Source organism: Protopterus annectens, chromosome 2.part1 (genome assembly GCF_019279795.1).
Source record: "Protopterus annectens isolate FY-2018-M chromosome 2.part1, PAN1.0, whole genome shotgun sequence".
Taxonomy (NCBI): domain Eukaryota; kingdom Metazoa; phylum Chordata; order Ceratodontiformes; family Protopteridae; genus Protopterus; species Protopterus annectens.
The window spans coordinates 1,137,290,530-1,137,305,547 of NC_056729.1; positions in this window are offsets into that span (position 1 = coordinate 1,137,290,530).

Below are 15,018 nucleotides of genomic sequence, written 5' to 3' on the forward strand. Positions count from 1 at the left end.
CTATCACAAAAATTATGGAAAAATGCATCCATAAACAACTACTCAACCACCTTCTCCAGAACAACCTACTCGCTAACTGCCAACATGGCTTCAGACCTTTCCATAGTACCACCACTGCACTGCTATCATTCACAAACAGCATCAACAATAATCGTAACAATAATTGTCTTTCATCTGCAGTCTTCATTGACCTATCCAAAGCTTTTGACATGGTTAACCACCAACTACTACTCCATACACTGAATACTCTCTCACTCAATCCTCTTGCCTTGAACTGGTTTACATCTTACCTTGATAATCGTCACCAAGCTGTACTCTGGAAAAATAAACTATCCGATCACCTTCCTATCTCTCGGTGTCCCCCAAGGATCTATATTAGGCCCACTCTTATTTTCCATCTTCATTAATGACCTGCAAACAGCCATTCCTTATTCCACCTGCATTCAATATGCAGATGATTCTACCATAATCTGCTCAGCCTCTTCTCAAATTAAACTACAGTCTCTTACCCAAAAAGCATTCAACACTGTTGAACTATGGTTTTCTCAACGCTGCCTCCTTCTGAATCCCAAAAAAACTAAACTGCTACTCTTCTCACCAACCCAAAAGTCCACATCTTTACCTTTCAGTCTCACTTCTAGCAGTGGTACTCTTATCTCTCCTGACCCTACCACTAAACTTCTAGGAATAACAATAGACAACAATCTAAACTTTGATAATCACATAAACACTACAATAAAGTCAGTCAACAAAAAACTGGGATCCCTCTATAGAATTAAACCTTATCTTACACCAGCAGCTAAGACTGCTATAGCCAGAACCCACCTAATATCCACCCTGCTTTACGCCTCTCCCATTTATACTAATCTCTCAAAGAACAACATCAGGAAACTAACTACTTCCTATAATAATATTGCTAGATTTGCTACAGGCTCTCCTTACAGAACCCATCACTGTCTAAATCTTAAACAATTAAACTGGCTTGAATTTCTTAATCAGCTTCAATATCACCAGCTTATAATAGCCCATAAGACTCTATATCTACCTAACAATATCCCAGTACTCTCTAGCCTCATTACACCTTATAAAACCTCACATCTCTACGCTCCTCTAACAAACTACTGATCAATACTACTAAACCCAACAACACAGCAGGTGAGTCGTTGTTCTCTAACTCTGTAGGAAAACTTTGGAATAAACTTCCCTCTGAAATCACGTCTCAAACTTCTCTCTCACTTTTCAAAAGGAATTTGAAACTCTACCTTAACAATCACTGGCTATGTACTTGTACTAACCCTGACTAAATCTTCTCATATTCACTTATCCCACCTCATCCCTTATTAGCTCCCTTTTATGTATCCATAAACTACATTATTGCATATATCTTACAAGTATATATCTACATCATACCTCAGTCTCTTACAAAATGACCATGTTAATTCTACTCTGTACCTTACAAAATGACCATGGTAACACCAATTTGTACTATTGAATAAAAAAAAAAAAAAAAAAACTTTTTTGTAATATTGCTATCTCTATTATCTGTATAACTCCTGTTTTTAACTTTGTAAAGAAAATCTGTATTATTCTTGGAGCTTTTCTCTCCGGGCCTCTACTGAAAATGGACATGTCTCCAGCTAGACTAGCCCGGTCAACAAATGTAAAATAAAATAAATAAATAAAATAAATAAATTCACCCCGGGGATCACTTCTGTGGCTCTGCTTGACAGGGGCACAGGAAAATAATTTTCTTGGGTGGCGAAAGCCAGGGTACCTTTTTGGCTAGGCTTATATAGGCTCTAGTGCCAATAGCCTAGTATCTACCTATGAACCTATGAATCTATGATTAATTTGGCTTTCTCCTTTGCAGAAATATTGTACCATATTAGATCACTCTTTCTTTCCCATGTTCATATTTCTTTTTTTATACCTTTCAAAAATCTCTAGATTTTGTTCTTTATATTTTCACACTTCCTCGGTCACTTTGTTTTCCAAATAGCCCAAGGTCTCTTGGCCTATATAATGTGTTTCATGTATCTGTTGTATTAATGAACACAAATTTGCATTTCAACCTTTTAACAGTTTTTATTGTGCAAGTATTTTTCTTTCCGCTAATTTCTCTATAAATCTTTTTGTTTATCTTCTATAGAGAAATTCTGGGATTCTTGCATAATAGTAATAATACATCAATTCTTTCTTACCCTTAATAGTCAACTCTATCATCTTTATGGCTCTTTTTTGGCCTGTCAATTTTGTGATGTTTTGTGAAATACTACTTCCATCTACTTCAACAGGTTTTTGTAGCAATTATTGTTGCACACCTAAGTGCCATCAGCACTAGTTGTTCTTCAAGGAAATAGCTCCAGTACTTAATAGCTATGACCACCCCTCCAGGCATGATTAAAGGGCAGTTCCCTGTGCTTTCTCCTATTAACCTGGTGCCCTTGGGCATTCTGAGGCAGTGTAGTAACTGCCTCATGTACACAGAAAACCTTCTCCTCTTACCTCCCAACACTTAGACTTGTGAGTGATGCACTTTTATCACCAAATTGGAAGCTATGCACTCTCCAGCCAAGACCGGACTAGCTGGTCTAGAGGAGAAGGTCAACACCTGCACCACACCACATGGAACACATAGCCTTCCAGAATACCCACCATCACATCTCTCACATAAAAACACAAACCACACACCCACCTTCAAGGAGGGTCTCAATAGAAATTTACCCAAATAGCAGAGACCTCCAAGACAGAAATGCACTCAACCACCACAACACAGTACAAACCATAGGATGCATACCTCACCTCCACAGTGTTCCCCTCAACCCAAACCCCTAAGGCTAAACACCTTGCCCAATACACTAATCATAGGTGACTCACTAGGTTGAATAAGGAGAAGGTAACAGCCAGCTGTCTGTCAGGTGCCAGAATCCAACACATAACACATGCACTCAGGTCACTCAACAACAAGTACAAGTATGACTCTGCCATTGTCTATGTGGGTGTTAATGACCTGAGACACACCTCCCTGGACTACATGAAAAGAGACATGGTGGAGCTCTCGGATTATGTGGCCCAGGTAGGTATGACCCTAGCCCTGAGCAGTATGCTACCATCAGGCAGAATGATACCGCAGTACAAACAAAAAATGATTGACTTCAACAATTGACTAAGTTTCTGGTGTCATTCTAAGGGGATCCAGTATCTGTCTGGAATGACATGACTGACAGACCTTGATGCTTTGCCAGAGATGGCCTGCATCTGTCACCCCTGGACTTCCGGGTACTGGCTAAGTCTCTTGCCACCCCTATAGTGCCTTTTTAGGCAGTGTTCCAAAGACCAAATTACCACCATAACAGCTATAAATAAATGCAATCTGAGGTTCATGCTGCTCAACGCTAGAAGTCTAAATTTCAAGATGCACTAACTCGAAGCACTACTCAAAATGGAGAACATTGACATTTGTGCTGTAACAAAGACCTGGTTTAAAGTAGCAGAAAGCACATCTGTGCTACCAGGCTATAACTCATTCCACACCTTTCAGCCCCAAAACATGGATCATAGCTTCAAAGGCGATGGTGTCTCCATACTCATAAAGGATATGCACAGCTCCAGACGAGTAGCCCAGTATAATGCATCTGAGATACTTCAGGCACAACTAACACTGGGTAAAATGGCGATCCAGGTCTAGCCTGCTATAGGTCCCCAACCATGTCTATAGACTATCACTCCATGTACTAAGCACCCTGGAATCTATCAAGGTCCAATCCAACACTCTCATACTAGGAGACTTCAACTACCCCTCCATCAACTGGGAAAACTACTCAAGCACCAATACACTGGCCCAACGCTTCCTGGAATTTGTCAGTTCCAATGCCCTGGACCAGCTCATTCTGACCCCCACTAGAGGAAGCAACATCCTTGACCTGGTTATTACTAACATGGGTGACCATTGCTCTACACCAGTAGTCAATTCATCCCTGGTCAGATATGACCATAAACTAATCACCATGGAAATCCACATCTCACCCACACCCCCCTGCAAAGGTAACCACCTTGAAAACCTTCTCCAAAGCTGACTTTGGGCTCCTAAAAACAGAGGTGGCTAACTTCATGGCACCTATGCCAATGGAAAATAGCTGCATGACTGCTGAATCATACACCAATGCACTGTACAAACATGTACATAAATGCATGGAACTAGCCATACCGAACAGAACCAAGATGCTCTCCTCCAAAAAAAAGGAAGCCAATATGGTGGTCTCCTGCCATTAATAATTTCTACAACAGAAGGAAAAAAACTGTTACAGAAAAAGGTGAAGTCCCAAAACTGGAAAAACTCCCTTTTTAGCCTCAACAAAAAGTTGAGATCCCTCATCAAATCTTCTAAAGCCAGATATTAAGGCAGAATTGCAGCAGACACTAAAAACAATCACAAAGCCTTCTATAGTTATATCAAGAACCTCCATGGCAATACACAGATTTGCTCTGAGTTACTGCACAATCCCACCTCCTATACTGAGCCAACAGATATTGCCAACATACTGGCCAACAGATTCAGTGTCAACTTTACCCCTCTTTCCCCCCCTAAAGGACCAATCACAATACCGGAAGAATGCCAGTCACCCAGCATTACTGCAGCACAGGTTAAAGCTGCATTGTCCAAGGCCAAGAATACAGATTCCATGGGACCTGATAATATCCCTGGCTGTGTTCTACATGAACTACAAAGCAAACAGGAACCACATATGTGTGCTCGGTTCAGTCACAGCTTCACCTCAGGCTTTGTCCCTACTGAATGGTGCACTGCTGCAGTCATCCCTCTCCATAAAGGGGGGGCAACTACAGACCCTGGGAATTATCGCCCCATTAGCCTGACGAGTCTGATATGTAAAGCTATGGAGTGCATCATCATGGACCTGATTAACAAAGATATAGGAAATCTCCAAACTCTAGACCCCACACAATTTGACTTTGTGAAAGGGAGATCATGCCTGCTCAATCTGGTCAACTTCTTTGAGTCAGTCACCAGGGCGGTGGATGAAGGTAAGGCAGTGCATACAGCCTACCTCGATCTGGCCAATGCCTTTGATACCACTCCTTACTCGAGAATTATTCATAAACTCACCAAACTAGGCATCAACCCCTATATCACTAAGTTGGTTGCAAATTGGCTCACAGACAGAACACACAGTGTGAAACTAGTAGACTCCAAGTCAGACTGCCGACCAGTCACAAGTGGAGTCCCACAGGGATCAGTCCTGGGTCCTTTCCTGTTCAGCATTTACTTCTCAGAAATCCAGGACAACACAAAGGGACTCTGGCTGACCACGTTAGCAGACGACTGCAAGCTGGGAGCCATTATTAACTCCCCAAGTGATGCAGACATATTACAGAAAGGCTTCACTGTGACCAATGACTGGTGTTGAAACCACGGCCTTAAACTTAATGCCAAAAAAATGTGTTGTCACCCTCTTTGGTAAAAACTCAGTTCCCAGTAATTACCACATCGATGGAAGCCCACTGAACACTGGCGGCATTATAAGAGATCTGGGGTCGCAGGTTGACAGCAACCCCTCCTTCAACCACCACATTGCCACTGTGGTCAGAAAGTCCTTCTATGTGGCACATCTCATTACCAAGGGTTTTGCATCCAGGAAGAAAGAGGTCATCATCTCTCTCTACCCTTTCTTCAATACACCAATCATTGAGTATAATGTCCCATTTGGCATGTACCTCACTGGACACCTGCAACAGTTGGAGAGGCCACAGAAGAACATCACAAAGAGGATCCTAGGCATTAAACACATGTCCTATATGGGCACACTCAAAAGACTCTAGCTATTCTCTGTCTCATATCACCTACTTAGAGGCGATATTTGCTTGGCATACAAAGCCATGTCTGACCCAGCTAAGTTTGAAATGCTACATCTAAATAAATCCCAATCCCTGCACACCACATGCTCCAGAGACCTCAACCTCATTACCACAATCAACGGAACATGCTAGAGGGACAGGTTCCTCACCCAGAGACTGCCCATGTTCTGAAATAGAAATCCCATACATGTCAAGCAGAGCACCTCGCTGTCCCTCTTCAAGAGAAATCTTGATGAATGGATGGGTAATAGAAAGTTCACCCTGGGGATCACTCCTGTGGCTCTACTTGGTAGAGGCACTGGGAACTAATGTTGGACGGCACAATGCCAGGGCACTTCTGTGGGCTAGGCTTGTAAAGGCTCCAGGTCCATTAGCCTAGTACACACCTATGAACCTATGAACAAAAGGGGGACATGCTCCCCCTGAGCCTGGCCTAACCCCATTGTAGAAATGTTTCAGTGTCTTGAGGATTCAGCACTGTCATTTTTTCCAGTCCTGATACCAGTGTGCATACCAGGATTGGGCACTTTTTATCCTGAGACTTGTGTACCCAGCTGTTTTTTTTTTTTAACTTACTTCATTCCATGACATATGCTATATAGAATACAGTCTATACATCAGTGTCACCTTGGTAAGATTTTGTAAAAGACAGGGTCCACTTCTTGAAGGTGCTCATCAAGACTTGATGATGAATTCAGTTCCAGCAATACTACTCTCCTTTGCTTGCTGATTTTATCATCTGTCCATGCAGACCCCTATCATCTCTCCATCTCTCCATTCGGACCATAAGAATAGGGATGCGGGGATATGTGGGAAATTTTGCTAAGGTGCAAAAGGAACCTTGCAGATGAAGTAAGAAATCAAGGTGGATGTAAAGGTGTGTCTCTTTATAGACATTGTAATGCATGTCAAAATATTTTAAGAACTAGAACATTTAGTAGTAAGAATATTCATAAAATCTATAATATGCAGCAACTGATTAATTGCAGTATAGATTGTGTGATTTACCTGACTCGTTGACTGTTTGGATCTTTTTATGTGGAGTGTACATCTTGTCTATTAGCATCAGTGAACATTTAAGCAATGCTAGACGTTGAAAGAGCATCTGTGTACTACACTAACGTATAACAGTATATCTAGGTGCCAAGTTTCTATTTTATATCTGCATATAAAATAATGAAATGTGATTGAATGACTGATTTACACAATTGGGTTAATAAATGTGAAATAAAATGGATTGTGAACTTGGGAATACTTTTTATTCCCAAAGTTTATATGAGTCATTCTAAATAATTGATGAGGCAGCCATGTAATAATGTATTACATATTTACATTAATCTATAAATATATTAACATATGTTAATATATATTGTGAAGCCTATTGGCTGAAAATTTGTATGTATTGATTAACTGTGAATTTTTTATTATGATAATTCTTTTTATTTATTGTGTTGTCCCTTTAAATGGATCATGTGATCTCGTGGACAGCATTTAAATGATAGTAGAGAGTTGGCAATCTTTTATAAATGAAGAAGCATATGTTATGAGCAAAACTGATCTTACGCACTTGGCTCCCAATTAATTATTGTGCCTTTTTCTCTGCCTGAGTAATTAGTATGAAAATAAAGTAAAAGCAGTTCAAGCATTAATCGGTAGTTTGTTCTAGTGTTGAGTATATATAATACTCAACACTAGTAATTTTGATGCATTTTGTGTAAAACTGCATAATGCATTGATAAACTTGAGCATTATTGCTTCATTTGTGTAAAAAGGAGTTTGATTTTAGGAATAATGGCTACCTTTTTCTATTTTTCTTCAATTTTTGTGGTCCCATTTTGCTTTTGCCTGTCATTCATTTAGTTCTTTATCTGTAAATAGAATACAATGAATATGTTTTATAGTTAGCACAGTGGTTAGACAAGAACTAATGTGTTTCTACTAACAAATGTATATTCATTAAGGTCCTGCATGCGATCTTGAGTCTCCTCTACATGTTGGCCCGCTAGCATCTATGACTCCATGCCTAAAAAGTTTCAGTATTTCCTTAAATACTGTGTTTTGCTATGGGGGCTACACATTACCTGTGACAGGGATTGCATGAAGTAGTCTCATATGTTAGTGCAGTTACAAAATAATTGATCCCCCACCAAATAAGTGCAAGATGTAGTGGAGACATCTCCCCATAAACAACCTTATCTTATGCTTGTCCCTTTTAGGAACATGTGAGGGCTTTTTTTTTTTGTCTTATACATCGGGCCTTCCCAAACAGCCAAAAAGAAGTCTAAGAAACTGTAAGAAAGTGATATAGTCCCATCTTCCTGTTCACAGTAAGAGCTGAACGTACCAGTTGAAAAGTGGAACAGCCCTTGGAATGCCCAATTTCTGGGCCTTTTCCTACTGTTATGGCCCTGCTGGAAGCTGAAATGGAACAGCATTCATGCACATCCCATTCGACTGGTTAGATGTGAAGTAAGACCTTCAAGGGAGAACCCCTGCTAGTGATCTCTGGAAGACAAGATGGAGCATCTCAGATTCTAGTTCATGAAGACAGTTTTGGTTTCTTGATGCAGGTAGATCCAAGTCCTGCTTATATAGTTTCTTTGGCTACCCAAGAAAATAAACAAAAACAAGCATGTCTTCACTCCAGTCACTCCTTTTGCTAGAGATCCTCACCAAGATTGGCAAGAATTTTCTCAAGGTTTATTTAAAGCACTCATGGCTCTTGAAACGTCTTTCTTCCTCTTCGCCTACCCCCCCCCCCCGAAAATAAATACTTCAGTGAAAATTTCTTATTTCTCAGAACCAGAATCAGATCATTCCTCTCAGATTCTTTCTTCTTTGCAATATGAATCTGAGCCTGAAGACAATGTCTTCTGACTCCCCCACAGGAAGAGCTCTCCTTTGGTGAAGATATACATAAAATAAAGCAGTATTTTAATTGAGAGGGCAAGCAAATCTATGAGGTAAAATAGATGTTATGATCTCTTACATATAGATGTCCTCAGGCCTTCTCTTGTCCTTCCAGTTCTAGATGATCTGGAACACATTTCTCTTTTTGCTTCTTCAACCCCAAAGTATCAGCCACCTGAACCTAAAAAGTCTGAGAAGTACTACAAGGCCCCTCATTCGAGAATGTAGTTGCATAAAATGCAACCTTAGACCCTAGTTTCTAGTGATTTTGACAAGCCCTTTAAACTTTGCCTTTCATTTAATGCTCTACACAAGGATAAGGACAGTAAACCCATAGATAAATATGAGGAAAGGTATACACAATAACTACATTAGCCTTTTGTGCTGTTAAAAATAAAATACACATGTTGAAGTAGCTTCTGTATATTTTTGACAACATGAACAAGCTTATCCCAAATTTCCCTGACTGTGACTCTAAATCAGAGATGAAATTTATGGTTTATTTTGCTACACAAATTACATGCCATTCTATAAAGTGTTCTTATGATGTGGCTGATGTCATTTCTACATAAAGGTGTAAAACCTCCTTCAGCAGAAATATTCAAAAGCTAGAGGAAAGATGTAAAATTATGCAGGGGTTTAAACAACTCTTTCTTTCCCCAGTGCAAAAATTCCATAGAAATCATCTATCCGGGTTAAGTCCTTTCTTTAATTAAAAAAAACTACAAAATACAAGGGCTAAAGGTATAAAATGAAATGTCAAGACAAAACCAAATTAGATACTAAGGCAGAAAAAGTTCCTTTCCAAGCCAAAGCTTCCAGTTTCTGACAACAGCCCCCCCCCCCCCCCCCCCCAACCTTGGCCTTCCAAACAAACTTTCTGTCAGTCTTCTCCTATGGAAAGTAAATCTTAACAAAAAAACATGTTTTGAAAATCATTCCAGAATCAGTCAGGAATGGTGCAATCTACTAAGGAAATCCCTTTCTTTTCAACAATCAATTCATCAGGATCCACAGAACAAACAACACTTTGTTCTCCCAGTTATATTAGAACTTAATGATGCAAGGAGCGCAGAACTAGTTCGGGAAATTCAAAGAGGAGAAGAATTCTATTTCAGATTTTATCTGGTCCCAAGGAAGGAAGGAAGGCACTTGAACACAAATTCTGGATCTCCCAATTCTATGCACTTTCTTAATCATTCCAAAAATTCAGAATTTCGACTCTTCAAGGACCGTTTTCTCTCATCCCTCCAAATGCACTTCTATCTACACTGGGCCTCATGGATGTTTATCTCCATATTCTTATTCATCTTCTTCAGAGAAAATATCTAAGATTCTGTGCCTTTGCATTGCATCTTCAGTTTATTACTTTGCCATTTAAGCCTTACACTGCTCCAGGAATATTTCATAGGTTCATAGATTCATAGGTTGATACTAGGCTATCTGCCCTAGGGCATTTACAAGCCTAGCCAGAGTGTGTTTGGCTTTTGCCACCCTTCTTAGATTACTTGACTGTGCCTCTGTATAGTAGGTCACAGAAGATAGCCCATTTAAGGTTAGTTTACCGTGCCTCTGTCTAGCAGTGACACAGAAGAAATCCCAGGGGTAAATTTACGATCTCCCATCCAAACGTCAAGATTCTTCTTGAAGAGGGTCATTGAGGGGCTCTGTCTGATTTCCAAAGTGCATAGCCTCAATACTTGTATTCTACAGGCTCCAGGGTATCCATATTTACCTTTATTGGGATGACTTCCTAATTCAAGCAACTTCCCATTAAAAAAAAAAAATCTTTAGAACTTGTAGTTCGCTAACAGTCTCTTTCAGAATCTGGGATTCATTTTAAATTTTGACAAGTCCACCCTTCTTCCTTCCCATTCTCAAGTGTTCCTACGTTGCCACCTAGAATCTTTTCTGATGATGGCCTTTCTTCTCTCAGACAAGATGGCATTCTTATGAGACTACTTTCAACCCTTGACAATCCTATCCCTGTCTTCAGCAAGAGAGAGTCTGAGAGCCTTGGTATATATGGCATTTACCATTCAGATGAAACTCTACACCAGACAACACATTAGGAAAATTCAGTGGTATCTGAAGTCTAGATGGTTTCAATGCTGTCTTGCTCTGTCTTTCCTTATTCTTCACTTACCTTCCTCACAATAGGCAATTAGCAATGAAACTGAAAAACTCTGTTTTACACAGGAATTCTATAATAATCTTAGACATTCAGAGTGTCTCAACAGATGCATCAAACACAGCCAGAGGGGGGGCTTGATTGAAGGGTTTCAAAGTGCAAGAAATTTGATCAAAAAGGGGAGAAAATAACATAAACATATAAGAAATGAAAGTATTGATTCAGGCTCTCCAGTTCTTCATCATCTTTTGTTCCCTTAAACTATTCAGGTTCTGATGGACCACACAACAGTTATGTGGTATATCAACAAACAGAGGGGCACAAAGTCTTACCCCCCCCCCATGCAGACTTGCAGTGCTGGCTTGGGAGATCATTATCCATCACCATCTCTTTCTCAAAGGAACAGTCATCCCATCAGAACAGTATGGCAGATCATCTGGGCAGATCAAGAGCAGACCTTTATGAACCGATGTTGAATGGGGGTGTCTTGTTTTAGATTATACATCAGTGGGTTATTTAACAGTTAGATTAATTTGCCTCCAGTCTGAAACATCAGCTCAAGAATGTTTGCACCAGTGCCTCTTACAAGGAAGCTTGGGCAATGCATGCCTTTTCTATCTCTTACTAAAGGGTGTTCCTATATACCTTTCCTCCCTTTTTTCCCTTTCCTCTTATAAAAAAAGTTCCTCCTAAAAACCCAGACGGACAAACCCAAGATTCTTTCGGTAACTCCCTTTTGTCTCAGACCAGACAATGCTCATTTTCCCATCTCTTTCAAATGGCCGGGGGTAATCATGAATCATTACCCCCAGGAAAGACTTGCTAACAAAACAGAAGGAATAGATATTTTGTGGGATATCTTATATTTTCCATGTAATGTGGCCTTGAGCATCACCCTGCCAGTCCTGCAACCATGTGAACATTATGAAGGCTGACGGAGGCAGCTCCTAATTGCTTTATTCCATGCATATGTCCTCTCAAAATACCTATTGTAAGATCCCAGTTGTTCTCATTAGGAGTAATATATAATTGTTAACCATGGGATGGGTAAGGTAAAATCTCTAACCAAATAGGATAGGTTATTCTGATCACAAAAAGGAAAGTTGGCTAGGCATAAAATGGCCAACAAGGACAGGTAGTCTAGTACTTATCTATGAACCAATGAAGCGATGTAAAGGGAGGGGCACTTGTTCTAAATAATGCATCTCATGTACAACCAAAGAGTACTGTACTCTCTCATATCTATTTTAAGCAGCATTCCAATCATTTTATACTCAAGCCAATGACTGCAAAATTACTGACCCAAATATATACAATTCAAATGCAATTACATTTCTTGTACAAAGCTCTAGAGTCAAAATCTTAATTTTCCATCTCTTGTTAGAGCATCTCACCAGTTATTTTATTTATTTTATTTTACATTTGTTAACCAGGAAAGCCCGACTGGACGCAGGTCTATTTTCAGCGGAGGCCTGGGATGAAAAGCTCTAAGCAAACAATACAATTCAATAGTGAAAACACAGTAGCATCTAAAGATACATAATATAAATATACATATAGGATACATATATGCAGTACTTATTTCCTCATCAGTTTCTTTTCATATGGAAGGTCCATCACTTTTTCCTTTTACACTCAGGTATTGTTCTGTGATTGACTCTCCTCTACAGTTAAAAGAGTTTAACTTTCAATTTAAATAATCTGCTTACATAAATAAGGTTCATAAGCATTATTAGTTGCTTTTTCAGATATTTTTCACTTCAGTTTTAGAAATTATTTGCTGAATTACTTTGTTGGTAACCCTCAGAGTATACCACCATATTTCCCATGATCAGAACCTTTTCTGAGCTCAAACATAATCAGTGCTTCCTTGTGAGAAGATTCAGTACGTACAAACACATTTTTTATTGTATTAACAATGTTTAGTTTTTGTTTTTTTTACTGGGAATGCTATATTGCAGAGTGTGTCGGGTTTACTCTATTGCGGTTGAGTTGTTCTATTCTGAGGAATCTGTTGGGACAGATGAGGTTTTGGTAATAACTACAAAATACAGTTGTGTCTCAGGAGAAGCTATTTACAGATCAACTCAGTCACATTCCATTTAGTACCTAAATGGCAGCATAGGCTCAGCCCTTAAACCCAGTGAACATTTGCAAATTACTAAAACTTTATTATTTCAATATTTTTCTTCATTTTCTTTCATACTTATCTCAAATGCATTTATGTTATATAATTTCTATGCATTTGTTTGAAGTTTATATTCTTCTCTTACTATTGTATATTTTATTGAGAGTGTTGTTATCTGTATTCTAGGGAGCTTTTTTCCCCAGGCCTCTGCTGAAAATGTGTTCTTAGTAGGCAGACTTTCCCAGTAAATAAATACATAAAAAAAGAAAAAAAAGAAATTGTCAAATGAATAAATCCAAAAACAGATAAAGGAAATTAGACCTTGTAGTGTAAAATTACAGAACTTATTTTATGCGGATAAACAATATCCCTTTTAGATATAAATTTGGAAATGATATTTGGATATGCTTGTCTTTTCTCACATAGCCTTCCATGCTTTCAGCAACTAAATTAAATAATCTAAATCAAAACCCAAACAAAACTTCTGGGTAATCTAATTGAAAAAAAAACTCACATTAGTTCAACATGTATTGCAAGCCATTAAGAAAACACACCATAAATGTGGCTTCCTCTGTAGAACCAAACACCACTTGACAGACGATACAAGACAAACACTTGCATCTACCTACCTTCATCCATCCCTACTATATCTCACCTATTCTTACAAGTTTAAACACTACACTTAATGCTAAAATCTTCACCTCTTAGAACAAAGTAGACAAGTTTGCTGCCAATATTAAATATATGAGTCATCATTGCAAAACCCTGAAACAACTAAACTATCTTGCAGATACCCAGCTATTGAACATACTCAACATATATTAGTGCACACAATCTTATTCAAGCACCAAAGACACCTGGTAAGTTTACATTTTAGGTAGAGACCTTTATTTAATCAGTGAACTCTTAATTATCACAACAAATTCTAAAACACAGCAGATGACTCACTGTACTTACATTATGTTTCTAAACTCTGGAACACCATCCCAACAGACCTAAAACAAACCATAAATCTTTTCACCTACAAGTCCTTATTATAACCGCACAGAAACAATACCTGGTTGTTAACATGCTCCTCACCTGGGTAATTCCCTGTTCTTTTATCAGCTCTACCCCCTATCTCTTTATAACCTCTGTTCCATTCTAAACAACAAATTTTTCTACCACTTCTACTCAATTGCCTTCCCATATTAATTCCCACTTTACATTTCAATTTCTGTCTGATATCTCACTTATCCATCTCCCTCAAATACTTTCCACCACTTTCTTATAACCAGGTTCTATATCAGTATGTACCTTCGTATTCTTACCCCCACTATCCTTTACTCACCAGTTATACACTGCATTTCTATAGCTTTAACTATAATATTTATTTATTTCTCATATTTATACTATAGCCCACCTTATCCATGTCTTATCAATCATATCTAATATCTGCTTGTTTCATATATTGTACATGAACTGCTTGTATTTTAAACATCTTATACTTGGAATTTAATATCGAGTATGATGTAAGCACAGAAGAAATATCTGTTTTATCTTTCTATAGTATCACTACAGAAAAAGTAAATGTTTGCACTTAGATGTCTTAAGATCTATCTGTTTGGCGATGAGTATCTTAAATGTATCTGCTGGAGCTTTTCTCCTTAGGCCTCCAGCTTAAAATAAACTTTTCCTAGTCAACAAAGACAAATAAATAAAATAATGTGATCTTTCATCGGAACTTATTTCACTCTGAAACAGTATGAAAATAAAAGTGAAATATGCAGGATAAATAATGGAAACTTACTTTTGTAAGCAAGTATACATTCTTATAGCTTGCAGTTAAATGTATAAAAAAGATAATGGACAGACTATACAGTACAAAAGTGAGCGATGAAATAACCAAAAAAAAAAAAAACAAGCAGTTATGAGTAAAATAATTAACATGCAGGTTAAAAGTAAAAACATTACCTAGCCTGGTTCTAGTTCTGCC